The 27214-nt window shown below is 43.1% G+C and overlaps 1 long non-coding RNA gene across 1 annotated transcript in view; it reads left to right on the top strand.

Moving 5' to 3' along the window:
• The first annotated feature begins 14554 nt into the window (after positions 1–14554).
• The window catches only part of LOC122453766, a 54696-nt gene continuing 42036 nt past the window's right edge, over positions 14555–27214 (top strand). The window contains exon 1 of the long non-coding RNA XR_006273164.1: positions 14555–14741. This is a non-coding gene — a long non-coding RNA (uncharacterized LOC122453766). The remainder of the gene's footprint in view (positions 14742–27214) is intronic.

The raw sequence follows: 27214 nt of genomic DNA, 5'->3' as shown, positions 1-27214 counted from the left end.
TCACTCAGCAAGTAGTTTTTTGATTGCACGCGACATTTCAAGCTCTCGGCTGGGTGCCAGGGTACAGAGCTAAACAAGATCTGGTTTTGAGCTCATCTAACTTATGTTTTAATGGGGGCTTCCATTCTTCAGGAGAGCACCTGAGGGGAGGTTATGACATGTGGCCCAAGGACACACAGCTGATAAGCGACCAGTACTGCCCTTTTCGAAGGAGGAGTAACGGGGACAGGGACTGAGAGAGAGGAGGGAAGGGGTTTCTTCCCGGTTGCCCAGCACTGCTCACAGCCAAGGACAGGAGGGAGGGATGAGCGGGGAGTCTTCAGACAGGAAGGAGGTGGGACATTTGTCTGAGCGCCCACAGGGGTGAGGCTCCGCAAAGAGGAGGGGCAAGAGCCCTGATACCACTGTCTTCAGTCCAAGGACAGACATCTCTCCCCTCTGCCCCTCATTGGACTTGGTCTAGCCTTTTCCCTGCTGATTCACTTAAGGACTAAGTACTCTGTGACCTGGGGCCCTAGATAGTGATCTAAGGTCAGTCCAGATGCTAACACCCACAGACATTCAGAGAGAAGCTCATGACATGTTTGGAAACAGAACTTGCATCATATCAGGGGTTCGGAGCAGGGACTCAAGCAGAAGGGAGCAATTTTGAAAGCCAGGGGTGAAAGAGAGGAAGGAACACTTGGATTTCCAGATGGGGTGGGCTGACTCTGGGGCTGCTGGAGTCTGGGTGGCTGTTGGGAGCTTTTCTGCTCTGTTGCGGTTGTAATTACAGCATCTGAAAGCTTGCGTGACATTGCTAATTTTAGAGAAAATGGGACACTGATATCTGTACGAACACTCTGGCTCAGGTTGCTGATTAGTGCTACCACGTATCTCAGAATCAAACCCAGAAATAGTGTAGGCATTAGGAAATATTATTATTAGAAGAATGTTCCTAACGATGGAAATGAAAAATGTAAATGCCAACTCTTTAGAGAGGTTTAAAGAGATTAATTGGAATAATAAAACAACTGGAAGTCAAATTGGTTATGGAACTGTGCTCCGAAATGATGAATTCCATTTGAAGTCTGTTTTCCTTTGGCACATTCTTTTTTGGTTAAAATGTAAAAATAAATTAGTAAAACATAGTTGTATAAGTGAGCTTCTCAAATCCATGAAGGACTACATAATATGGGATATGCTGACCAAGTAGTTCCCATTTGGCATAGGAAAACAAATTTTAAAAAGTGAAAGAAAGCTGCAAGTTGAGACTGTAGGCTAAATATATAGGAAAATTTGTGGGCAGAAAGTGAGACACAGGAATCTGCCATCAAAGATCAAGATACCTTCATCTGAAAACAGAAACAATGGGACGGTTTTAAGACCACATTTAAAAATACTGTAAACAAGACTATGGTTAAGAGAGAAAAAAATGAAGTGAACAATATTAAGGCCTGGAGTGAATAATGCAAAGGGTTATTTGCTTATTTTGATTAAGACAGAGAATAGTCCATATGCAAAGAACTGACATTGATCATTGTTCTTAAGGAAGGTAGCCTGAAACTAATTTGACAAAAATATGTTACATTACAAAGATGTAGGCTAAAATCTTATCAAGTTCTCTAACATTGTATTGTTAATGGTGCAGTTTTCTGGTTATAAGTTTAGTTTCCAAGAGGGCTGGAAAGAACATGAACTTTGGAGCCAAATGGAGCTGGGTTTGATCTGTGTGATCCTACACATTTTATTTCCCTGTTCCCCTGTCCGTCTGAGTAAAGGGAATAATAGTGTTAACCTTTCAGGGTTGCTATGATTCATGAGGCCTTGTGTGTACAGCATGTTGGCACATATTCCACCCTTGTGAGTGCCTCCTCTTTTCCTTTTCTTGAAGGGAAACTACTTAAAGAAGGGAACCTACAATGGCGCTATGTTGCCATCACCTTAAATGCCTAGGCCATGAGCCTCAATTCTAACCTTTAAGGTTTATGCCTTGAATATGGCTCTGAAAGATCAGAACTTGTTTTCTTGAACTGTTCGTGGACTCTGGAAAACTGAACATGAATCCTGCAAAGTGTTTCAGACTTCATGCTGAAGATATTGGAGAGAAATCATTGGTGCATTAGGCTAAAACAGACATATGTGTAATAGCTGTGATTCTTAGAAAGAAAGTGAAGTCATTTAGTCATGTCTGACTCTTTGAGACCTCATGGACTGTAGCCTACCAGGGTCATCTGACCATGGGATTTTCCAGGCAAGAATATTGGAGTGGGTTGCCTTCTCCAGGGGATCTTCCCAACCCAGGGATCAAACCTGGGTCTCCCACATTGCAGGCAGACGCTTTACCATCTGAGCCACCAAGGAAACCCGATTCTTAGTGATTCTTAAACCATACATCAAAGTCACTGATTAAGTCATTAATCATATTTTGTAAGGTATTTGCAGACAGCCTGGCTCTAGCCCTTGCTGGCTGTGTGGTCTTGGTAAAATCACTTAATTTCTCTCACACTCTGTTTTCTCAGCTCTAAAATGGGAATAATAATAGTACCCACCATTATATGATGTATATAAGCGTGCTTAATGGAGTGCTTGGCACAGGTTGGGCACTCATCAGATCTAGTTAAACAATTCAGCAAGTAAACAAATAAAATCCTCATCCCGGCTAAAAAGTAAAGGATAAGGAGGCTTTGTGCCTGGAATCAGTCCTAGCACTTTGGTGACTGCTGGCGCTCAGCCCTGCCGTATAATTAATCACAGCACAGTGAGCTCTCGATTATCTGCACTAGTGAAGGGCAGAGGCGTGGATAATACAAAACAAGGGGTAATCTAAAAGTCATTTATATCTTTGGCTTTGGAATCAAATCAGAGAAAGACACATATGGTATGGGCACATGCACACACATCATTCTCTTTCCTGACAAAGGCTTCCCAAGTGGAATCCTTTATCACTCCTTTTCTTGGGGCAAGGAAGGAAGGTACACTTGGCACTTACTTAAGGAGATAAACGATATGTAAAGTATTTTTAAATTTTTAAAGACATGCATCATATACAAATGTAGTTGTCATTACTGTTATTGATGAGTTGACTTGCAGATTTTTGGCAGTTGACTAAAGGCATAAATCAGAATCCAGGAGGCAGGTTGTTTTCCCTCACAGCTCCCTGTGACAAGCCATGTGCTAGCTGCCACACATCGCCCAAGTGAAGTAGAACTGTGAGCTACAGAATATGGTTCACTCTTAGATTCCTCTGAAGTGTTTAACTATGAATAACAGGGCTGTCATATACTAAGAGGTCAAAAAGCATTCAGGTGGGAATTGGGGTCTTTTAGGGAGATTTCCATCAAGGTGATGTGGCCTGTAGACTTGAGATGGATCCTCCAGAGAACTCTCAGAAAGCACAAACAGCCCCATTCACCTGAGATGATTTCAGCTTTTACCTTTCTAAGGCTCACAACACCTTCTGGAGAGGTTATTTAGTTCTTTTGCTGAAATACTGGACAGGGACAGTGAAGATGGAGAGGACTAGAGACCAATAAGCAGAGAAACATGTGGTGAGATTAAAGACTTTCAAGAATCTCCCAGACTAATTCCCCACATCTCATCGAAACTTCATTCATGTAACCAACATTTGTTTAGCATCTCTTGCAGGTCACATCTTGAGCTCAACACCAGGAGAACAGATAGGCACACACTGTATTTGAACTGCTTACAAGCCTGTTTTACCTTCTGCGCTCAGCTCTTCTGGGGCTAGAACCATGACGTGTTCATCTCTGTGTCCCCAGTTCGCGGTACAGTATTTAGCACTGCCCTACACACAGATATCCACACCCAGTGGTTAAGAGTGATGGAGTCTATTGGTCTATTCAAGATATTTTACCCAGAAACAGATGTCTATGACCAGAAAAACATACCAAGAACTTAATGGTACTTCATGGGTATAAGAATGAAGAAATGAATGACTGAGGGAGATGGAGACACAATGTCATTTTCTTAAGGACCCTGTTGCTTTTTAGAGGCAGCAACATGTTAATAAATGTCTGTAGAGCAGTTCACACAGTGCCCTTACCAGGGGCTGCTCAGAAGAAGAGTTCTCCTTGGTTTGTGTGGGCTGGCTCAGTGAAGAGGAAATGCATGGCCAGGGTCTTGCAAAAGGCTAGGGTTTAGCTAGGCAAAGAAAGACTGAGGAAGGCTCCCCCAAAAGGAGACATAGCCCATGCAGATGCAACGCGTGCTGAAGTAGATCTGTGTGGAGGAGGAATGGGAACAGAGGGTGAGAAACCAGAGCGATATATGGTCCCTCATTCTCATCTATGAATCACTGTGGGTTCCTTATTAATGACTGGCTGCTTGAATATTTTCCTGCATCTCTCTGAGGACAGTCTTTTATGCTTTTCTCTTTTTTTTCTATAAAAAAATAGGTCAGGACACAGAGCACGCAAGTCAAATCCATTTGGCTGGAATCCTGGTTCTCCCCAGGGGTGGGTTATCTATACGTCGTACTGTGCTTTTTAGCTACCAGTTTTAGAGGGTCTTGGCAAAGACTGTGCCCTTTGTCTCTTTCTATCACTCACTCACCCATCCATCCATCCATCCATCTACCCATGATTAAGAACAGCAGTCACACAGACTACCTATTTTTTTTTTTTAAGTCTGCTTCTAAGTCAGTTCAGAAGACAGCAGAGTCAGGTCTCCTATGACACAATTTACACTGGTGGGTACTGAGGTTTAACTGCTTGATTTTCTTTCTTTTCCTTGATTCTACCCTCCCCCCTTCCCATCTTTGAATAAATAAAGATGCTGACGGCCTTCTATCAAGATCTCACTTGCCAATGCTCTTGATAGATAGCTCAACTTCTCATCCAGAGATGTCATCTTCACTGGCAACAACCCAGGACTGGAGAGAGGAAGAGGGTGTGAAAGAAGTTGAACCCTTCTGTTTATCTGAGACCTGCCTGAAATCAGATGCGTCTCCTCTCTCTCAGCCGGGTCATGAGGCTTTCTTAATATCCGTCCCCAACACTAAATATTTAGCACCAGGCAACAAGAAGCTGGAGAGGGAGGGAGTGGAGCGGTCCAAGGTTCTGTGTTGGAGTGTTTGCCTCCCACAATGGGAGGGATTGGAATAGAAAAGATCCAGGCACTACATAAATATTTCCTATTATGGAGAAACTAAAGTCACAATGGAATCTGTCATGCTTGTGATATGAGAGATGGACAATATTTCGAAGCTGCTGCCATGCTGGCACCTGAATGGAGTTTATATTTTGTTTATGGAGCTGAATCCGAAGCCTTTTATTTTTTTGGCCCAGCCTGTGTAATTCTTCTTCATGGGAGCTCGAAATGGCTGCGGAGCAGCTCAATATTCCATTTATTTTATTTATAAAAGAAATTCAAAGGCTGAAAAGATGAAGTAATTGACTTACTGGGATGACAGTTAAACCCACTAAATTTAATCTTATCCTCTCAAGTACAACATATCGCGCTTACAAATTATCGCCAGGCTCCAGGCAGCCCCGCGCTCCTCACCTAATGCAAATGGCAGGAGGCCTCTGTTATTGTATTATCTGACTTTACTATCAGCATTAATCCGGCTTAGCTCACTTAATGATGCCACTTGTGGCACTCTGAAGGCAGCGGAGAAGTCTATAAACTACTTCCATTAAAATGCAAATCGGGCCCGCCGAGAAAATAAGTGACACAAAAAAGTGGGAGAATTGGGCCCTGCGCAGCCCGGCTGCCGCCGCCCGCGTGATCCAGGGATAATGACTGATGCTGTGATTACCCGGGCCCGCAGCGGCCTGGAGAAAGGGAGCCGGCCTTGCACGGAGCGCCACAAAAGTGCTCCAACAAGCCGGGGCATTTAATTTCTGAAGAGATTTATATTTTTTTGTTGTCAGGAAATGAACAAATACTTATCAATGTAAAAACTGCTATCTCCCATCTCGCTGCCAGGTTTTTTATACTGATATTATTTCAGCCCATAACACAGGAAATGAAAATCTTCCCTGCCTTTCACGTTGCCACTGTATCTTCAAATCCTCTGCTAACAGACTTGCTTTCCCCTCTCCCTCTTGCTCACCGGTAAACAGAAAACTTTTGTGGGCTCAGGGTTGAGAAATTCCAAGGCTTCGGATTTTGCAGCCCTGATTTGGATTTCAGGGTCTGGGATGGCTCCCTCTGTCCTGTTGCAGGGAGAGAGCTTGGGCTGGGGGAGGGCTAGGAATAGCCCAGCTCAAGGGGTAACATCTGTTTTACTTAAGTGGCCTGATTCAGTTTTAGGATGACAAAGTATTCCCTTTCAGCAGGAAGAGTCATGGGCCCTGGGTCTTGTATTGATTCAGAACAAGGCCTAATAAAACACGAGCAGGTGATTTCGTTTCATATTTTGATTCCTGTGTTTAAACAGTTTCTCTCAAGTTCTCCTGTGTCAGCTCAGGGATCATGGCATCTCTGCTTTGATGTGGGAGCAAGGGAAGTGCCGGCCCCACTTGGCTTCCGCCACTCTCGCCGACAAACGTGGGGTCCAAGGGCATTGCGTTTCTGGTGGCCTCCCAGCAGACAGCCCATCCTCTGTGGTCAGTCTCTCAGATCTGCCAGGATTTATGGTCCTCGCAGAAGGATCGGTACTGCATTTTAAATATTACAATGGTTTTTCTCGAGACAATATTACAACAAAAGCATTTTATCCTGTCATGGGACCCAATTAAAATTGATTTCGGCCTTGTCATTGGTGAGCTTCCTGGCATCTCTGTGTTGGCCATATCTGAGAACATGAGCATGCTCACTCTGACCTGCCCAGGAGGCCTGGGAACTGAAGAGTCGGGTGGAGAAAGGCTGAGATTTACCCTGAAGCCCTCGGACATGTCTGCGAGCATCCTTTCGCCTGCTCCTCCATCTTCTCTACACGTCTGGTACTCATTTAAACGTTGCCTTATAAGTCCCTGAGCCTGCCTCCACTTTTCCTTCCTCCAGGAACAACGTTCTCCTTGAGGACAGGAGCTGCTTCTGTTTGTGTTCCCAGGCTCCTCTGCGTTGAATGTGCTCAGAAAGGGTTTGTTGAATAATAAAAGGAATGAAGGAAGGATCAGCATTATAATCTTAACCCACATCACTGCATACATTCAAGAAATGCCTGTGAACAAATATAGCACATCCATGGATTGCCTTCACACAGGAAGAGAGAATCCCTCCGACCTTCTTGGTCCACTTGAACTTACTAGCCCCACGTGACGCAAGTATGGAGTCGTACCTGAGTCTGTGCCTGGCTTCTTCACTGCATAGCTGTGGATCTTGAGAGAGTTTCTGAATCCTTCTAAGCTTCCACTTCTTCATTCCCTAACTAGGAATGGGAAAACCTGCCACATGGAGCTATTGAGGGTCTGTTGAGATGCTGTGTGTTGATGTTTCAGAAGAAGAATCTAAGATGACTCTTTTCCTGTGATCTTGATGAGGTATGTGTAGAAATGATGGATCATGGCTGCCTGTTAATAATTTGTAAGAGATTAAAAAAATAATGCAAATCATTTCAATTTAAAAATGCCAAACTGCATAGATATTTTTTCTTTCCTTAAAACTTTGGCACACATCTTTTGTAAGTGGGTCCAGTGTAGTGGAATTGAGTGTACCCAAATTTCATGATGCTGATCTGCTCATTACTTTTCACAGGTATATTTAATGGGCTCACCACATGCCAGGTGCTGAGTTAGGTGATGGGATACAGAAATAAGATCAGAATACCCAGGCAGCTTCTGTTCCAGGGGAAGAGAAGAAAATAAGTGAATGAGCAAATAAAGACTGTAATTGCAAATTGTGATAAGTGTTATGGAGAAAAACTTGAGAGGGTGATGTGATAGGGAACATCCTGTGATTTCTGAATAATTGACCTTCTGCACAAATGGAAAGAGGAGTACCTGGCGACAGTTCTAGTTAGCTATTACTGAGAGACAAAACACCTCAAAACTTAATGGTTTAAAACATCAACAACTTTCACTTTGCTCAGAGATCACCACCTTGGGCAGGGTTCAGTGAGGGGATCAGAGGCTGGCGTTGGGCTATCTGGAGGTTCCCCCCTTTGCCTGTGGGAGGTTAATGCTAGCTAATCCTCAGCTGGGACCTCTGCTGGGGCTGGGGCTGCTAGGCTTCCTCATGGCCTGGGGACTGTTTCCAAGGGCAAGCACCCTCAGAGAAAGGGAACAAGATAGAAGCTCTAGTGCCTTAACCCAGCCTTTGAAATCCCATGCCATCACTGTGCTGCATTCTGCTGATTAGAGACAAGTCACAGAGACAGACCCACATTCAAGAGAGTGGAAATAAAGCCTGTCTTTCCATAGGAGGAGTGCCAAAGAATTTGTGGACACTTTTCTAAACCACACACCTCCGCAGTGGATGAGATATGAAGCGTCCATTTGGAAGATGTTCCCAAGAGCACTGCAGCCCCACACACCATCTCCCCTCCCAACTGGGTCTCCTCCCTCTGGTCTTTCTAGTCTTGCCCTCTCACCACGGCCAAGCAGGGCTTCGATCTTCTTCTGATTGCTAGTTTCTCATTTTTTCACTCTCTCCCTCAGTGACCTTCAGTAGTCTGTCAGAGAAAGCCAAGGCTCCTTATCAAGACAATTAAAATCCTCATGTACTTGACCTCAGCCTCCTTCTTCATTGTAGTTCAGTTGCTAAGTTGTGTCCAACTCTTTGTGACCCCATGGACTATAGCAAGCCAGGCTTCCCTGTCCTTCACTATCTCCCAGGATTTGCTCTAACTCATGTCCATTGAGTTGGTGATGTCATCCAACCCTCTCATCCTCTGTTGTCCCCTTCTCCTCCTGCCTTCAATTTTTCCCAGCATCAGGGTCTTTTCCAGTGAGTCACCTCTTCACATCAAGTGACCAAAGTATTGGAGCTTCAGCTTCAGCATCTGTCCTTTCAATGAATATTCAGGGTTGACTTCCTTTAGTATTGACTTGTTTGATCTCCTTGCTGTCCAAGGGACTCTCAAGAGTCTTCTCCAGCACCACAATTCAAAAGCATCAAATCTTTGGTGCTCAGCCTTCTTTAGGGTCCAACTCTCATATCCGTAAATGACTACTGGAAAAACTATAGCTTTGACTATATGGACCTAAGTGGGCAAAGTGATGTCTCTGCTTTTTAATACACTGTCTAGGTTTGTCATAGCTTTTCTTCCAAGTAGCAGGTGTCTTTTAATTTCATGGCTGCAATCACCATCTAAGGTGGTTTTGCAGCCCAAGAAAATCCTTTCCTACTTTATTTCCTAAACCAATGACGTGCTAAAGTGCTAAGTCACTTCAGTCGTGTCTGACTTTTTGCGACCTTATGGACTGTAGCCTGTCAGACTCCTCTGTCCATGGGATTTTCCAGGCAAGAACACTGGAGTGGGCTGCCATTTCCTTCTCCGGGGATTCTTCCCCCCTAGGGATCTAACCAGTGTCTCTTAAGTCTCCTGCATTGGCAAGTGGGTTCTTTACCACTAGCGCCACCTGGGAAGCCTAATGAAAGGAAGCTGAATTTAAGGATAAGACCCTCACCTAGATTGGGATGCTTATTATCACCTAAATGAGTCATATTGTGTTTTTTTTCTGATACTTTCTCTATTGGGCTTCCCTGATAGCTCAGCTGGTAAAGAATCTGCCTACAATGTGGGAGACCTGGGTTTGATCCCTGGGTTGGGAAGATCCACTAGAGAAGGGAAAGGCTACCCACTCTAGTGTTCTGGCCTAGAGAATTCCAAGGAGCTAGTATGAGGTACATTTGGATGCAAATTGTCTGTTTACCCTGAGTTCAAGATCTTTCTACTCTGATGTCTATAAAAATCAATGCCATCTCTACAAGGTAGAACCTGGTAAGTAAATAAGCCATAAAGGAATAGTACAGGTGGTTCAGAGGTGAGTGATCTTGCTTCCTCTGTGGAAACTGAGTTAATCCGGAACTTCCTTGTCAATGTATGGTTTCACTATAGCAATAAACAGGTCTATTCAAAATTGAACATTTTTGTTTGTCTTTAGCTGCATGAGTTTCATGGCCAGTCATGCTTTTCAGAGTTTTTATCATGATTTCCTTCAACCTCCCAGTTACGTATAGGAAAGTAATGCCTTAAAACCTGAGAGTGTTGAAAGGGAGAAAGAAAAATGGGTTAGGATTTAGGCAGCTTGGTTGTTTGTTCCACCTCAGTAGTTTTGAAATAAAGTTTTGTTGGCCTGGATAAAAAAATATGGCCATGAATTTTCCCCTTTCTTGCATACATGCCCCTTGAAAATGTGCCTTTGATGCTTGAATGTGGTCTGGCTTGTGACTTGCCTTGACCACTAGGAAGCATTGACATGATGCAAGTTTCTGAGACTCAGACATAAGGGGCCCTGCCACATCTGTTCCTCCTTCTCATGACACTTCTTCATTCTGCCATGCCAAGAGGAAGCTGGAGTGAAGGTCCACTTGGAGAGTGAGGTCCTACCATCTCTGCTCTCTCAAGTGCCCTAGCTGAATCCAGACTCCATCCAACCACTGCTGGGGGAGTGAGAACTGACCAACCAATCCACAGAACCTCAGGTAAAAGTAAATAGTTAAAGTCACTAGGTTTTGATGTGATTGATTGCACGGTGATAGATTCTGCTACACATGGGTGAGAGTTCACCATGGAAAGGGAATTTCCTTTAGAATGCAGGTATAGAAAGGGGCTTTGGGTGAAGGAATTTGAATGTAATGAGATGAGAGAGAAATTTCATTATCTCCAGGAAGTTTATAAAGTTGGAAGAAAACAGGAATGTGAAGGATGTTCATATCAAGAGTTAGTATTCAGTTAGTACAGAAGAAACTAACATATCACTGTAAATCAACTATACTCCAAAAAAATTAATAAAGAGAAAAAAAAAAAGCTAAATCACTCCTAAGTTCAGGCTTTACCCAGCAGATACTAAGCCAATATTGACCACATGTAAGATAACACCGTGGATGCAGAGGTTGCATGGACAGGAGACATGGTCCCCATCCTCCAGGAGTTTCCAATAATTTAGGGGGATGGATAATATGTATTCAATGCAGTTTGCATGATAAGCTCATGCAACTCAATACCAGAAGAACAAACAACCCAATCAAAAAGTGGGGAAAAGACCTAAACAGACATTTCTCCAAAGAAGACATACAGATGGCTAACAAACACATGAGAAGATGCTCAGCATCACTCATTATCACAGAATTGCAAATCAAAACTACAATGAAATATCACCTCACACCAGTAGGAATGGCCATCATCAAGTCTACAAACAGTTTGCATGATAAAACAATTTTAATGCTGTGCCAGATAGAAACAAAATTACTTAATTTGCTATGTAGTAAAATCCTTAGCCTTATTAAAAATGTGAAATTCATTGCTAAAAAAAAAGTTAGTATTCAAATACTGACTAGAATAAGAATCAGAGTATCAGAAAATTCCAGGGCTGAGAGGACCTTCCAAAACCATGTGGTCCAGGGATGACAATCGGATTCCATCATTCACCAATTCCAGTTGATTGGTGGTGGCTGCCTGGAATGCTTTGTTGAGAATTCTGAGGCATTGTCTATTTTCAACAGAAAGGAGAGTTGTGATAGATTAGTAATGTCTGCCATGAGTGCAGCTCTTACTTCAATTACTCTATTGTGCAGAGCTCTTTCCTGTCTCAGCACTTTACCCTGGCAGCTGCACAGACCATCTGGAACACTTCCCAACCCAACCACAGTTTTCTAGTTGGCTCACCCTTCATGTCCCTTCCCTGGAGAGTCTTTCCTGCTAAAGTAGAACCACTCCTGTTGATGCTTCTTCATTGCTCTTGTCATAATTTGTTATTCTGTATTTGTGTGTGTTTAACTAACCTTCCTTGACTCCCTTCTCACAATACATTCGTGCAACAGCAAGCTTCCTGAGGGCAAGGGCATGTCTGCTTTCCCCAGCTGTTTACCCAGCTCCCGGCACAGTGCTGGGGCACAGTAGGTTCTCAGCAGTATTTGTTGACACGGTGATAGAGATTGATACAGATACCAAGTTTGGATATCCCAAACCAATCTCATTTCTTCCTGCACTATGGAGTTGTCAGGTCACATTACTTGCTCACATTACCCCTAGTTCAGTGCATCTTCTAACCCACCAGATGTATAAGGCTGAGATCATAAGAGACTGTAAGCTCCAGGAGGAAAGGGGCCGAGGCTGTGCAGACAGACTGTGCAGCCAGCCAATTCAGACACATAATTAAGCTACTGATGGGGAAAAATAGTGATCAGTTTACATAAAAATAATGATCTTGAAATTTTTCACTTTAAGCTGACATTTGGTTAAGCTGTGATAGGAGCCTTTGGATGGTGCCAAGTTGGGGACGTGCAAGGGCTGTTCTGTCTTGGGCTTTGTCTCTGCCCTCATCAACATGACACATCCCATATGTTATGGAGTTAAATTAATGTGTGTTTATAGCACCCTGTATCCCAGGGAGGAGCATATTAAATGTAGTAAAAATCTTCATTTTACAAAAATCTTTTGAACATTAATAATTTGAAAAGAAGATGAATTGCAAATGAAAACTAAAGATACTTTGTCTCACTCCCAAAATTAGAAACAATAAAAATAAGTTAACTGACATATGCCCAAAGCAATCACTTTATTTGATGTAGGAAATCTTCTTTGTTCCCCAGGATCTTCCACATAGAGCAGGCAATTTCACTCTTTGCAAACCTTGTCTTATGAGGAGTGACCGGTGTTTCCCTGTGGTGAGTCACCTGCTTGTTGGACTACAGAAGAACTGACTAAAGAAAGCATTCGCTCCCCACCCCACACCCCAACAATGTATACTGAGCAAGAAACAATTGTGACAAATTTTATGACAGCTATATTGATAATGACCATTTGTGGGCTTTAAGTAGTGGTAGGAAACATTACAATGATTTTAGTATGTTCTCAGTTAAAAATCTTTATTCTCTCTTTGGGATAAATCTTCTCTCTCCAGCTCTATCCTCTAGGACAGGGGTTGGCAAAATCTTCTGTTAATATTTTAGGCTTTGCTGGCTACCAGATAGCTCTTGCAACTCTGCCACGAAAGTGTGAGAGCCGGCAAAGACAACATGCTGAGGAATGGGTGAGGTTGTGTTCCAACGAACCTTTATTTACAAAGACAGGCAAACTGGGTTTCATCTGCAGGCTGTAGTTTGCCAGTACCTGCTTATAAGAATGGAGTCAGGGCTCTGAAAGATGAAAACTTCAGCTGCTGATTTCCAAAAACTGCTCTTTACCTCCTAACTCCTAATATATAATTAATATAAGCAGTAAAGTATGGCCGACTTTCTATGATTTTAAACTTATTAAAACAAAAGACTATGTTCATTGTGCCTCTAAAATGAAGGAACAGTGTCTGATCTAAGAAACTGTTCAAAAATTAAAATGATGAATAATTTCCAAATTCTATGCAGCAGCCATCCTGCATTTGAAATTTTCAAGTAGAATAGCTATTATTTCCCAGTGATGAACCACAAATGGGCTGAAGATATTTGCATACCTTTTTACACATGATATACACCAGTACTCTAACCTCTGATTCTTCTTACCAAATTCCATTTAATTTGTCATTAATTAGTAAATTGTTATGTGAAATGCTGCAAAGCATCTTGGGTGAAACAGCCAGCATGACGATTATTCTTCTGGAAGCTATCTGAAATTGTTACTACTGAGCAATTTCCATGAAAATAGAAGGGTCTTTGGAGCTGTTCTTTTAAAATAAGAATAAAATGGACCAAATCGGGGAGAACAAATAAAGGCAATAATAAATCAAGGACAAAAGACAGGAAACTAGCCCCCCCTCCTCCCCCCAAAGTATCCAGGAATAAACTATATAAGTGTATTTTTGCAAAGAGTAGAGGCTTCTTAACTTTCTTTTGAAGATGCAATTAACAAAACAACAACAACAACAACTAAAAGCAACAGTAAGCCCTCAAAAGTCCTATTTGTATTTTCTTAAGAATCTTCTTATCTCTGAAAGTCTTTATCTGTGGTGGGGCTGGGTAGGGGAATCTTTGCAGAGTAGAGACAAGTTCAAGTTCTTTCCTTCTTTCTGTTACACCCACCATTATGCATTTGTGCTTATTTTTGCCAATTTCAGAATCATTTCTTTGAGTGATTGTCATTGTTACCTTTCTTTCTCTTCTTCTTCCTTTCTTTTGTTCTCTCCCTCTTGCCTTGTTTGCTTGCTTTCCTCTATTTCCTTCTTCTCTCCTTTTCTTTTCTCTCACTTAAAGCCCAGCTGAACACATCCTCCGGATAGACGGGATTTTGCCTTCAAGTTGTTGGCAGTGTTTAATTCCTCCGATGGCCACCTCCATAACCAAGTCCAAATGAAAGGGAGCCTCTTTGACCCTCTGCCCTCCCTTTCCTGCCCTCTCTTCTCCTGGGTTTCAATGCTTGATTGAACGGTGTGTCAGGTTCACTGAACTTGGTCTTGGTTTCAGTTCCACTCGGAGACAAAGTCCGCTTCCAGGTCAATTTCCATATGAAAGCAGCTGAGATCTCTTTCCCCATTTTGGAATTCCAGGCAGCACCCTGGGCTCTGATTTCTCAGACTTGAAGTTTTTGCCCAACTTTCCCCCACCCCCACCTCCTGACCCACCCCTAATCTGCTCCTATTCCCCTTTCTCTGGCCACCGGATTTCCAGTTCTTCCAGCGCACTACTTCAGCCCCGAGAGAGCATCTGTAAACTCAACTCCAGAACAACTGGCTTCATGTTTCTCTGAGGCTGATGGTGTAAGAGAGAGATTTGTTTCTTAGGGTTTAAGATGGGCAGCGGGAGGTGGGGGATGCCATGTAGGATGGGGAGGGGTGGAAGAGTCAACACTTGTTCAGGCTGACTCTAGGAAAGTAGCTAATTCTCATTCCCACCTATTTACAAGCAGACAGAGTCCCATTAAAGAATATATCTGGTTGTGAATCTGGTTTGGGGTTTTAGGCTAACTGCCTCCAAAATTTCTGCTTTATTTCCAAGATGTGGTTTTGCCAAGCTTTCCTTTTGCCAAGAAAAATGACAATGAAAAAGATGTTGCTCTTTTCCAGTGCATTTCTTGCATAATCAAATGGCCTGTTTGGACCCTAGAAATGCCACTAGCAAGAATAATATCCCCAAGCCTGTCTCTATTTGAAAGCCACAGAGATGTGTATGGTCCTCACCCTCAGATCCTCATTCATCTCAAATTAGAATGTATTCAGAAGTTGCTGATGGCCAAGTCAGCTGGCCTGGGCTAATAGCAACACCTTAATGTTTCTACTTGAAGGTCTGTGCAGTGTTAATACCTGGTCACGTTTTGGTTATGTTCTGAACGATGCTTTGTCTCTTGCTTTTGCTGAATGTAAGGCACAGTGATTTATAGACTTCCTGTGGTGGAGCAAATACCGTAATTGTTTTCACTATGTCTCCTAATATATATCACTTTTATAATGGGGTGCAATTGTCTGGAAGGTTGTATGGCTATAACTTGAACACCATAAGATTGTTACAGAATTCCTGCCGTGAACATGAGGGCCTACACATCTGTATGCATGAAGAGAGTGTGAGTGTGCATGTATGTGTGGACACGCATACGTATATCTGTGGGTTATGAGTGTGCTTGAATATATGATCAGTGCGTACATGTGCATGTGTGTGTATTTTCAACCGAATGCACAAGGGTACTTGTGTACATATGCATAAGTGTGTGAGATGCATATGCACATGGGATATGCATGTTGATGGACATTTGAATGCATGGACCTAAATTTGTGTAAGTGGGTACGTGTGTCAGAGAGCCCTTAAGTGTGCAAATCGGGATGTGGAGCACATCCAGGAAGAATCCTAGTATTGTCTCAGCAGCCAAAGGCTTTCAGAGCTCTTTGTTAATAGTCACATTCCCCGTGGGCTCCAGACCTCAGCCTCTGCCTTGAGGTGCAGTATACTTCTCTGAAAGGAGAAATTTTTGAAATGCAGAATGGCTGCAGTTGCAAACCCAAATTCACTAAGTTGTGTTGGCCAGGTCCCAGAGAAACAGCCTGGACATCACTGGACATGCAGGCCCTAAGCAAAAACATATGTGCACGTCTCTGCCTTGGAATCCAATGGCCTTTAAGGAAATGGATCTATCTCTGTGGAAGAGGAAAGGGGGAAGAATTGCAAGGGCCCCCCCCGCCACGGTTTGCAGGGAAGGTGCCTGGCATCATTTATTATTCTGACCAGGTAACTTCTCTATAGATTATAATAAAATAATGTGCCCTTGTTTTATCTGCAGACCCATTATTGTCCTCCATCTGGCCTTGGTAATGAATTCATACGTACAGGAGTGACAACAAGGGAGAAGAGTTTAAGTATTATGATAGTGTTAGTATTGATCACAGAATAGATTAAGAGACAGCTAGGAGGAATTTCTTCTTGGAATCAAATTCTCCCCTTTCCCAACCCCCTGAGACAGCCGGCAGCAGTAAACACCAGCATTTGTCAATGCAACAATTTCAACTCTTGAGGAAAAGTCTCCCATCCCAGAAATTTTGCATCTAACAAATCACTGTATTTTGTCCTTAAATTTACCCAGTGGCAATATTTTGGCAGGATTGTTAGACTGTGGGCTAAGAAGACGAAGGATTTCCCACCCCCAGCTGCTGCGTACTGAATAGCATTGTCCAGGGAGAGGCCGTGATGATTAATCACGCCCAGTTCCCTAGAACCCCTCTCCCCTCCCCCTCTCTCCTGTCCCTCCCCTCCTTCTATGTAGGTTTCTGTGACAAGGAGAATGATTTACTGACTAGTTGAGAATAACAGATACCAGGTCTTAGGTCCAATATAGTTTAATGTCTCTTAAATAAACAGGTCTTGCCTTGGGCCCTAACACCATTGCTTTCTCATGGCCTTTCTCCTGGACTGTGTGTCTCAGCTCCCACTTCTCATTGCTTGGTCTCTGACCCCTTGACTTACTCTATAGCTAAGCCCAGAGGCTCAGACTCTGCTGAGACTCAGTTTGTGGGTTCACATTCCCAGTGCTGACTTCTGGCTTCCCTTTGGACTGCAATTCTTACCAGCTTTTCTGGTGATTCTGTTTTGGGGCTCTCTGGGGAAGCACGTTGCGTGATCCCTACTTAGAATCCCTTCTGGGGTCTTGTTAGTTCCAGAGTTGTCATCCCAGCTCCCAGCCAACTCCAGCTGTGTTCTGAGAGTTATTGCAGGTATGAGATTTAGTAGGAACTAAAGAAGAAGAGGACTATGGCGTATGCAGCATATCTCCCATGCCAGCTGCTATGCAAGGGAATTTTATATATGTTACCTAATATAACAAGATAGATAGTGGTATGGGGTCCCATTTAAACTTTTCAGAACCTGAATTGAAGACAGCAACCTTGCCCAAGGTTACTCAGCAGAGCTAGTGAGTGGAAGAACCAGGATTTACCCTCATCTAACTTTTTTCCTGCTATCTTACACTTTTCAATAATCTGTATCCCAATCACAACATCGTTTGCTGAGTACTTGTATCTGCCAGGCTGTCTGACAAACAGGTTGTCTATATGCTGTTTTACACTTAAAAAATTGAGATATGACTTATAGGCCATACAATTCATGCTTTTTCTTTTAAAGTATACAATTCGGTGCTTCTAAGTGTATTTTCAAGGTTGTTCAGCTATCACTACTTTCTAATTCCACAATATTTTTATCTTCTCTAAGAGAAGTCCCATACCCCTCAGCAGTTACTGTTCATTCCTCCCTCTCTCTAACCTCTGACGACCACTAATCTCCTTTTTTGTCTCTATGGAGTTGCTAATTTTGAACGTCTCATATAAATGGAATCATGCAATATGTGGCATGCTTTTTGCATCTTTGCATCTGGCTTCTTTCACTCAGCATAATGTTTTCAAGAGCCAGTTGTAGCATGTATCAGTACTTCATTCCTTAGGATGACCAAATAATACTCTACTGCTTGAAAGTATCACTTTTTTTCTTGTTTCTTTTCTTTTATTCTTCTCCTTCTTTTTTTTTTTTTTACCATGACTTTCACTACCACCCTATGAGGTAGCTGCAGGTATCATCTCCATAAATAAACCTAGGTAAAGCCATTGTTGCTCTTCAGTTACTAGGTCATGCCTGACTCTTTGGGACCCCATGGACTACAGTACACCAGGCTTCCCTGTCCTCCACTATCTCCTAGATTTTGCTCAAATTCATGTCCATTGATCAGTGGTGCTATTTAACCATCTCATCCTCTGCTACTCCCTTCTCCTTTTACTGTCAATCTTTCCCAGGATCAGGGTCTTTTCCAATGAGGTAAAACCATAGAGATTCAATAATTCGCTTTAGGTCATATTCTAGGAAAAGTCTGTGAAATATAATTATTTTGCATCTGTATTTTCAGTTTAAATTGCTTATTGTCTGTCCCTAGCAGAAGATGGATGAGGTTTGGAACATCCATGCAACATGGATATAGGACGAATGCTCGTTACACAAAGGCTTCGCATAGGTTAACCTCACCCAGAGTTCTCCTTCTTTTTCATCTCAGTATTCCACTTCACACTGCCTTTCAGGAGAAGTCCTGGACCCACCCCATTCCCTGAGCTCTGCAGTTTTGCAACATAACCTGGGACCATAGTCTGGATCGGAGGGTAAATTAAGAGAAGCAACACTCCTCTGATGGGACATTTGATTCTGTTCCTCAGAGGGCGATGCCTCAGACAGAGCTGAGGGTGTTGGAGTTTTTCTTTCCCTGACAAGGATTCCAGGGACCACGTTGTTCAAAGAGAATAAAATGGTAAAAACTTACAGCAGTAAGTAAACAACTCTTTTATCAACAGATTCAGATTTCACATCAACTTCTAACTGCTCCAGTCTTGCTTTTAGGCATTAAAATACGAACTAATCTCCTACTGAAGATCCTGTATGATGAAGGCACAGTTCATGCCCAGCAGGGACTTCCACCCAGAGTAGGGAGCTAGGATGTGTGTGGAAAAAGCCAATTGCTGTAGCAGGCTCTGCATGCTGGACCACAAACTGGCATTGGAAGTAGATGTGCTAGGAAAAGGAAGGTCACACAGGCTGGAGCGGGTGGGGAAGGCTCCCTGTATTAGAGGAGGAGAAGGTGAACTAGAGGCAAGAGAGGCCTTTCAAGGAGGCCTGGAATTTAGTCAAACATCCAGAAGAGGATAGCAGTAGAGAAAACTTCCCAGGGAAAGACACAGAGTTGTATCGGTTGGGTGTGGTTGGACAATGATGAATAACCTGTTTGGCTGGAGTTGAAAGCATGTTGGGATGGGGCTGCTGAGGGAAGTGGGTATGAGACTGTGGCAGGACAAAGAATGTGGGTTTTGTTTGCTAAGCAGACAAAAACCAGGGTGGAGGAACAGGCAGAGTCAACCTGAATATGGTGCAGTCAGCTGGTAAGACAGGAAGACACAAGTAGCAGGGGAAAGTTTTCCTAACGTTATTGTTTTTGAGAAATAATGGCAGAGATCTGGAGCTTGGACCCAGCATGGAAGGTGTGCTTAGAGTGGTGTGTTTTGAGGCCCCTGAAGGCTGGTAGGAGTACAGTGCAGATAACAAGCTATGTGAGCTGGTGCGATGAGGGAAGCCAGAGTGAGTGCTCTGAATGTGTCAGGGGATCAGATAGCACTTTTTCGAGTTGCCCAATTTGGTAGCCAAGTCAAAGAGGTGGGCTCAGGGGCAGAGAATGAAAAATTGAGCCAGCATCTGGGATGGGTTGTCCTTGCACCTGAATTGAAGAAATGCATTTCTAGTTCAGCTCAAAATCTGGATGATTTTGAAGGTCCAGTTTTAAAAGGTAAATAGGAAATTTTCATTCTGATGAGAGTTTGGGGATGTTATAAAGTACAGCGAAACATTTCAGAGAAGTTGACTTACTTGGCCAAGGTAAAGTGAAAAGAAAGTGAAAGTGAGTGTCACTCAGTCATATCTGACTATTTGCAACCCCATGGACTATACAGTTCATGGAATTCTCCAAGCCAGAATACTGGAGTGGTTAGCTTATCCCTTCTCCAGGGAATCTTCCCAACCCAGGGATCCAACTGAGGTCTCCTGCATTGCAGGTGGATTCTTTACCAGCTGAGCCACCAGGGAAGCAAATAGCAAGTTTGGGGTTCAGCCCTTGTGCAGTGGCGCTTAAAGCCCTTGTCCACTTACTTGGGTTATATCATGTAGATTTTCAGACTTTGTGTTGACAGAGAGGCGTCTGTATCTATTTTCATCCCAGTCATCCTAACTTTTGACTTAATCTGCACGTGAGGAATATGACATAGCCTAGTTATGTTTCTCTGCTTTTACCTAAAATGTAGATGCTGAACACAAAGCCAGCCAGGTCCAAAACCTTGGGAGGTGGATGTCTCCAGGTTTTAAAAGGAAATTCAATAAATATTCTCTGTTCATATCCATGGATTTTTATTTATTTGTTTATTTATTTTTAATTTTTTTATTTTTCATTTATTTTTATTAGTTGGAGGCTAATTACTCCACAGTATTGTAGTGGTTTTTGTCATACATTGACATGAATCAGCCAGGATTTACATGTATTCCCCATCCTGATCCCCCCTCCCACCTCCCTCTCCACCCAATTCCTCTGGGTCTTCCCAGTGCACCAGGCCCGAGCACTATATACAATGGAAAAAAGACAACCTCTTTAACAAGTGGTGCTTGGAAAACTGGTCAACCACTTGTAAAAGAATGAAACTAGAACACTTTCTAACACCATACACAAAAATAAACTCAAAATGGATTAAAGATCTAAATGTAAGACCAGAAATATCCATGGATTTTTATGCCACAGTCACTTGGCTGAATTTTGCTGCAATAGCTCAACTATCTAGTGCTAGTATTTCTCTCTATATTTAAGTTACTTTTTCTGCAGGAAGGTTTCATCATTCAGAAATAGACATTGTTATTTCACAACTTTGTGTACATCTTGGCCTGTTCATGATGTTTTTTGGGGGAGCACAGGCTTGTGTTTGTAATGTGTGCGTGTGCATGCACGCACCTTCTGCTTTTCATTATTGGATGAGAACTAATTAGGGAATGGGTGGTCTGGTGCAGGAATGTCTCTCAGGGGTCCGATGAGGTCCAGCTGCAGGGTCTATGCCATAGGGGAGGTGTACGTGGGTAAGGGAGGGCCTCTCCCCTGACCTTTCCACCCAGGATTCTGGCACCAACGTTGACATTCCAAGCATCCTATCAGAGGGCACAGTGATGGGGTTTGAGACTGCTTGTGGCAAGCCAGGAAATTTTATCCATATGTTTCTGATTCATTTACACCCATAAAAATGCAATTTTTAAGAGCAATGTGACATGCAATAAGCTTTCTAGGCCCTCTCTCCTCTACATCTCTGCTTAGAGGAGAAGACAGATCCATTTTGCCAACAGAAAAAAGATTCAGACTGTAGGATCCTTGACCCTAGATGCAGGAATGTAAGCGAGGCAAACACAGATGGTCTTCCACCAGTGTAAGGCAACTCCTGACAATGTACACTGTCAGGCTGAAACTGTGCCCAAGATCTAGCTTTCGCCCTTCCCCAGGGAGCACTGGTTCAATAACCCCATGATAAAGATGGCTTTTTCCTTGCTATTTTTATTTTCTCTATTTCTGATCCTTTTGTTTGCTCTCATTACCCAAGGAGCATTGATTCCCTGGTTCTGCTCATTGCTCAGAATATATGCAGCTTCTATTGTACCTTTGTTCCTTCAGATGAGTCATCGCGAGCCAATCCATTTACTCTTTTTGGTTTTTGTTTTTATTAACTAAGATGTTGCAGAGTGTCTGAAAATAGTGGAACTCTGTTTCATTCTCAAACCCATACTGCCTTCTAGGCTCTTTGGCTCAAGAACTGTGTCTCTTGGCCTCTATGAGTTTACCGAGTTTTGCCACCATGCTATTCCTAGTCTGTTGGTATCTTTTGTTTTCCGGGCCAGCCTGGCCTGATTTTCCTCTTTGCTGCTCCTGGAGGTGTTGGGTGACATCTGCTTCTGATCCCAGTGATGGGGAAGAGCTAAATGCTGCTGCTCCCAATTAAGGGAAAGAGAGGAATTTTGGAAACCCACAGATTGGTAAATTATTCCTGACCCTACCACTTCTTAGTTGTCTGGCCTTGGGTCTCTTTAGGCATTCCCTCTTCAGTATAGTGAAGATGGTAAAATTCATCTGACAAAACAGCTGTAAGAATTTAAGAAGACCATGCCATGTTTTCCCTGAATCCACATGGCCCAGTTCTGGACCTGGCACATAGGAGGGGCCCTTCCATGTTGGATAGAGTCAATGTCTTTCAACCAAAGGCCACCAGGAACAAGACCGTGGTTGAGAAAGTTGAGCTTATTACTCATTGCAGTGATGGAGTGCATAGATTCTGGGAACTGTGGAATGTCTCACTAAGAGGGTGAACCTAGGATTTGGGCTTTAGTTGAGTGATTTGGGAGAAAGTCTAAGGAAGTGGAAGTTTGATTTAGTCAGAAAATGGGGGTAATTTTATAATTGAATATCTCAATAAATCCAATCTCTAAGCAGGGGAGACAAGAGTAAGAATAAAGCTGTAACTGATGAAGAAGTAGCAGTCACTCCTGTCCAGAGATGGAGGTGCTGGGTGTGTCGTGCATGGCACAGTGACCTTGCTGTTGTCTTTTCTCAAATGCCATTATGACGTGACCTTGCTTGGTCTCATGTTACCGTGACCTTGGAATTGCCTTGCTGTGATTGGTGTTCTGTGAGTTTACATCTAAGAGAAGACTAACAGCTAACAATGACTAGCTGTGCCAGGTCAGCTTCTCAATGTGAAGGCCTGCTTTTTTTTTTTTCTTGCTTGCTAACTTTCTCCATTCCTCTCTCTCAGAGGGACAGCAGGCTGGACAGTGTTCCTTGTAAGAAAGTAGAATTAAGAATGAGTAGCCTATATGTCTTATTATTATATCAAATGGCCTTCATGGAACCCAGGTCTGTGAGAAAGTGACTCTGGTTAGCGAGCAGTTCAGGGGAGAGAAAGGAAAGGGACTGCGGAGGAGACTGACTATTATCTGAATTCTATCTGGATAATTGGGGGATTAGGGGTTGCAGGAGCTGGGGCCGCACACACAGATGATCTGAAAATCCCCAGAGGCTACAGAGCATGGGCCAGTCAGGTGGCTGGGGGCAAAGTCAAACACAGGGGGCACACCATGGATCCAAGCTAAACGAGGCCAACCACAAACGTGAAAGTGAGTACAGGCAACCAGAGAAACACTGGAAGTGGTGAGATGAAGAAAGAGGCTCAGGTATTAGTACTTAGAAAAACTTTATAAAACCCCGGAGTAGAGAGGAAAGGAGTTTATGAGGTGTCTTGGTCCTCACCAGCTCATAGAAGAATAAGGCTCTTAAAAATACTGGACCAGTTCACATAAATTTGGCATAGTAAGAAACCATGGAGGAAAATGTTTATCTGAAAATTGGGAAAGTGGGAAAAGTGACCCAATTATTGATATTCTTAAATGTAGTCTCCCTGTCCTTCACTCTACCCAAAACACACTTATTTCTTAGAATTAGTGAATTATGATGGTTAGACTTCTGAGTGACTATGCTGATGTTACTGAAGATTAGTGTGGCCTAGAAATCTTTCCCACTCTGAATCACAAAGATGGTTCACCTCTACTTTTAGCAAGCCAGGAATGGCAGCTGCGTGGCACTGGAGTGACTGTGAGGAGATGCCCCACATCCCAGCACAGAGAAGTCCCAGAGAGACGGTAGGAGGGGCAAAATCAAATTTAGAATCAAACCCCATACCTGCCAGCGATGCTCAGAGGGCTCAAACATACCTTGTGAGCACCAGGGCTCAGAGACCCCACAGAGACTGAGACAGAACTGTGTTTGGGTGTCTCCTGAGGATGTACGGGTCAGCAGTGGCCTGCCGCAGGGGCAGGGTCCCTGGGTGCAGTCGACCTGGGCATGGCAGAAGCCGTCTTGGAGGAGGTCACCATTAACCCACCACAGAGCCTCCAGAACGTTCACAGGACTGGGGAAACAGACTCTGGGAGGGCACAGACAGAACCTTATGAGCACCAGGACCCAGAGGAAGAAGCAGTGACCCCACAAGAGACTGGCCCAGACTTGCCCGTGAGTGTCCAGGAGTCTCTGGCAGAGGCGTGGGTTGGCGGTGGCCTGCTGAGGCGTCGGGGGCACTGAGTGTGGTAGTGTGTGCATGGGGCCTTTTGAAGGAGGTCGCCATTATCTGCGTTACCTGCACCATAGTTTGGCAGAGGTCAAATAGCAGGGAGGGGACACAGCCCTGCCCTTCAACAGAAAATTGGATTAAAGAGTTACTGAGCATGGCCCTGCCCATCAGAACAAGTTACAGTTTCCCCCTCAGTCAGTCTCTCCCATCAGGAAGCTACCATAAGCCTCTTGTCCTTTTCCATCAGAGGGCAGACAGACTGAAAACCACAATCACAGAAAACTAACCAATCTGATCACATAGACCACAACCTTGTCTAACTCAATGAAACTATGAGCCATGCCATGTAGGGCCACCCAAGACAGATGGGTCATGGTGGAGAGTTCTGACAAAATGTGGTCCACTAGAGAAGAGAATGGCAAACCACTTCAATATTCTTGCCTTGAGAACCCCATGAACAGTATGAAAAGGGAAAATCATAGGACACTGAAAGATGACACCCCAGGTTGGTAGGTGCCCAATATGCTACTGGAGATCAGAAGAGAAATAACTCCAGAAAGAATGAAGAGATGGAGCCAAAGCAAAATCAACACCCAGTTGTGGATGTGACTGGTTATGGAAATAAAGTCTGGTGTTGAAAAGAGCAATATTGCATAGGAACCTGGAATGGTAGGTCCATGAATCAAGGTAAATTGGAAGTGGTCAAACAGGAGATGGCAAGAGTAAACATCTATATTTTAGGAATCAGTGAACTAAAATGAACTGGAATGGGTGAATTTAACTCAGCTGACCATTATATCTACTCCTGTGGGCAAGAATCCCTTAGAAAAAATGGAGCAGCCATCACAGTCAACAAAAGAGTCTGAAAAGTAGTACTTGGATGCGGTTTCAAAAACGACAGAATGATCTGTTCATTTTCAAGGCAAACCATTCAATATCACAGTAATCCAAGTCTATGCCCTGACCAGAAGTGCTGAAGAAGCTGAAGTTGAACGGTTCTATGAAGACCTACAAGACCTTCTAGAAGTTAACACACAAAAAATATGTCCTTTTCATTATAGGGGACTGGGATGCAAAAGTAGGAGATCAAGAAATACTTGGGAGTAACAGGAAAATTTGGTCCTGGATTACAGAATGAAACAGGAGAAAGGCTAACAGAGTTTTGCCAAGAGAATACACTGGTCATAGCAAACACCCTCTTCCAACAACACAAGAGAAGACTCTACACATGGACATCACTATATGGTCCAAACGAAAATTGGATTAATTATATTCTTTGCAGCCAAAGATGGAGAAGCTCTAAACAGTCAGCAAAAACAAGAGCTGACTGTGGCTCAGATCGTGAACTCCTTGTTGCCAAATACAGACTTAAATTGAAGAAAGTAGGGAAACCACTAGACCATTCAGGTATGACCTAAATCAAATCCCTCACAACTATACAGTGGAAGTAACAAATAGATTCAAGGGATTAGATCTGAAAGACAGAGTGCCTGAAGAACTGTGGACGGAGGTTCATGACACTGTACAGGAGGCAGTGATCAGGACCGTCCCCAAGAAAAAGAAATGCAAAAAGGCAAAATGATTGTCTGAGCAAGCCTTACAAACAGCTATGAAAAGAAGAGAAGTGAAAGGCAAAGGAGAAAAGGAAAGATACCCATTTGAATGCAGAGTTCCAAAGAATAGCAAGGAGAAATAAGAAAGCCTTCTTCAGTGATCAATGCAAAGAAATAGAGGAAAACAATAGAAGGGGGAATACTAGAGATCTCTTCAAGAAAATTAGAGATACCAAGGGAACATTTCATGCAAAGATGGGCTCCATAAAGGACAGAAATGGTATGGACCTAACAAAAGCAGAAGATATTAAGAAGTGGTGCAGGAATACATAGAAGAACTATTAAAAAAAAGATCTTAATGATCCAGATAACCACAATGGTGTGATCACTCACCTAGAGCCAGACATCCTGGAATGCAAAGTCAAGTGGGACTTAGGAAGCATCACTATGGACAAAGCTAGTGCAGGTGATGGAATGCCGGTTGAGGTATTTCAAATCTATAAGATGATGCTGTGAAATTGCTGCACTCAATATGCCAGCAAATTTGGAAAACTCAGCAGTGGCCACAGGATTTGAAAAACTCAGTTTTCATTCCAATCCCCAAAAAAGGCAATGCCAAAGAATGCTCAAACTACCACACAATTGCACTCATTTCACAGGCTAGCAAGGTAATGCTCAAAATTCTCCAAGAGAGGCTTCAATAGTATGTGAACCAAGAACTTGCAGATATTCAAGCTGGATTTAGAAAAGGCAGAGGAACCAGAGATCAAATTGTCAACATCCACTGGATCATTGAAAAAGTAAGAGTGTTCCAGAAAAACATCTACTTCTGTTTCATTGACTAAAGCCTCTGACTGTGGGAACCACAACAAACTGGAAAATTTTAAAGACATGGGAATACTAGGCCACCTCACCTGCCTCCTGAGAAATCTATATGCAGGTCAAGAAGTAACAGTTAAAACTGGATGTGAAACAACAGACTGCTTTCAAATTGGGAAAGGAGTAAGTCAAGGCTGTATATTGTCACCCTGCTTATTTAACTTATATGCAGACTGCATCATGAGAAACACTGGACTGGAAGAAGCACAAGCTGGAATCAAGATTGCCAGGAGAAATATCAGTAACCTCAGATATGCAGATGACACCACCCTTATGGCAGAAAGTGAAGAGGAACTAAAGAGCCTCTTGATGAAAGTGAAAGAGGAGAGTGAAAAAGTTGGCTTAAAGCTCAACATTCAGAAAACTAAGATCATGGCATCTGGCCCCATCACTTCATGGCAAATAGATGGGGAAACAGTGGAAACAGTGACAGACTACACATTTTTGGGCTCCAAAATCCCTCCAGATGGTGACTGCAGCCATGAAATTAAAAGATGCTTGCTCCTTGGAAGAAAAATTGTAAACAACCTAGACAGCATATTAAAAAAGCAGAGACATGACTTTGCCAACAAAGGTCCGTCTAGTCAAAACTATGGTTTTTCCAGTAGTCAGGTATGGATGAGAGAGTTGGACTATAAAGAAAGCTGA

The sequence above is a fragment of the Cervus canadensis genome, chromosome 15 (genome assembly GCF_019320065.1).
Source record: "Cervus canadensis isolate Bull #8, Minnesota chromosome 15, ASM1932006v1, whole genome shotgun sequence".
Classification (NCBI taxonomy): domain Eukaryota; kingdom Metazoa; phylum Chordata; class Mammalia; order Artiodactyla; family Cervidae; genus Cervus; species Cervus canadensis.
Note: the sequence above shows the minus strand (reverse complement) of the source record. Positions and strands in the feature narration are given on the sequence as shown.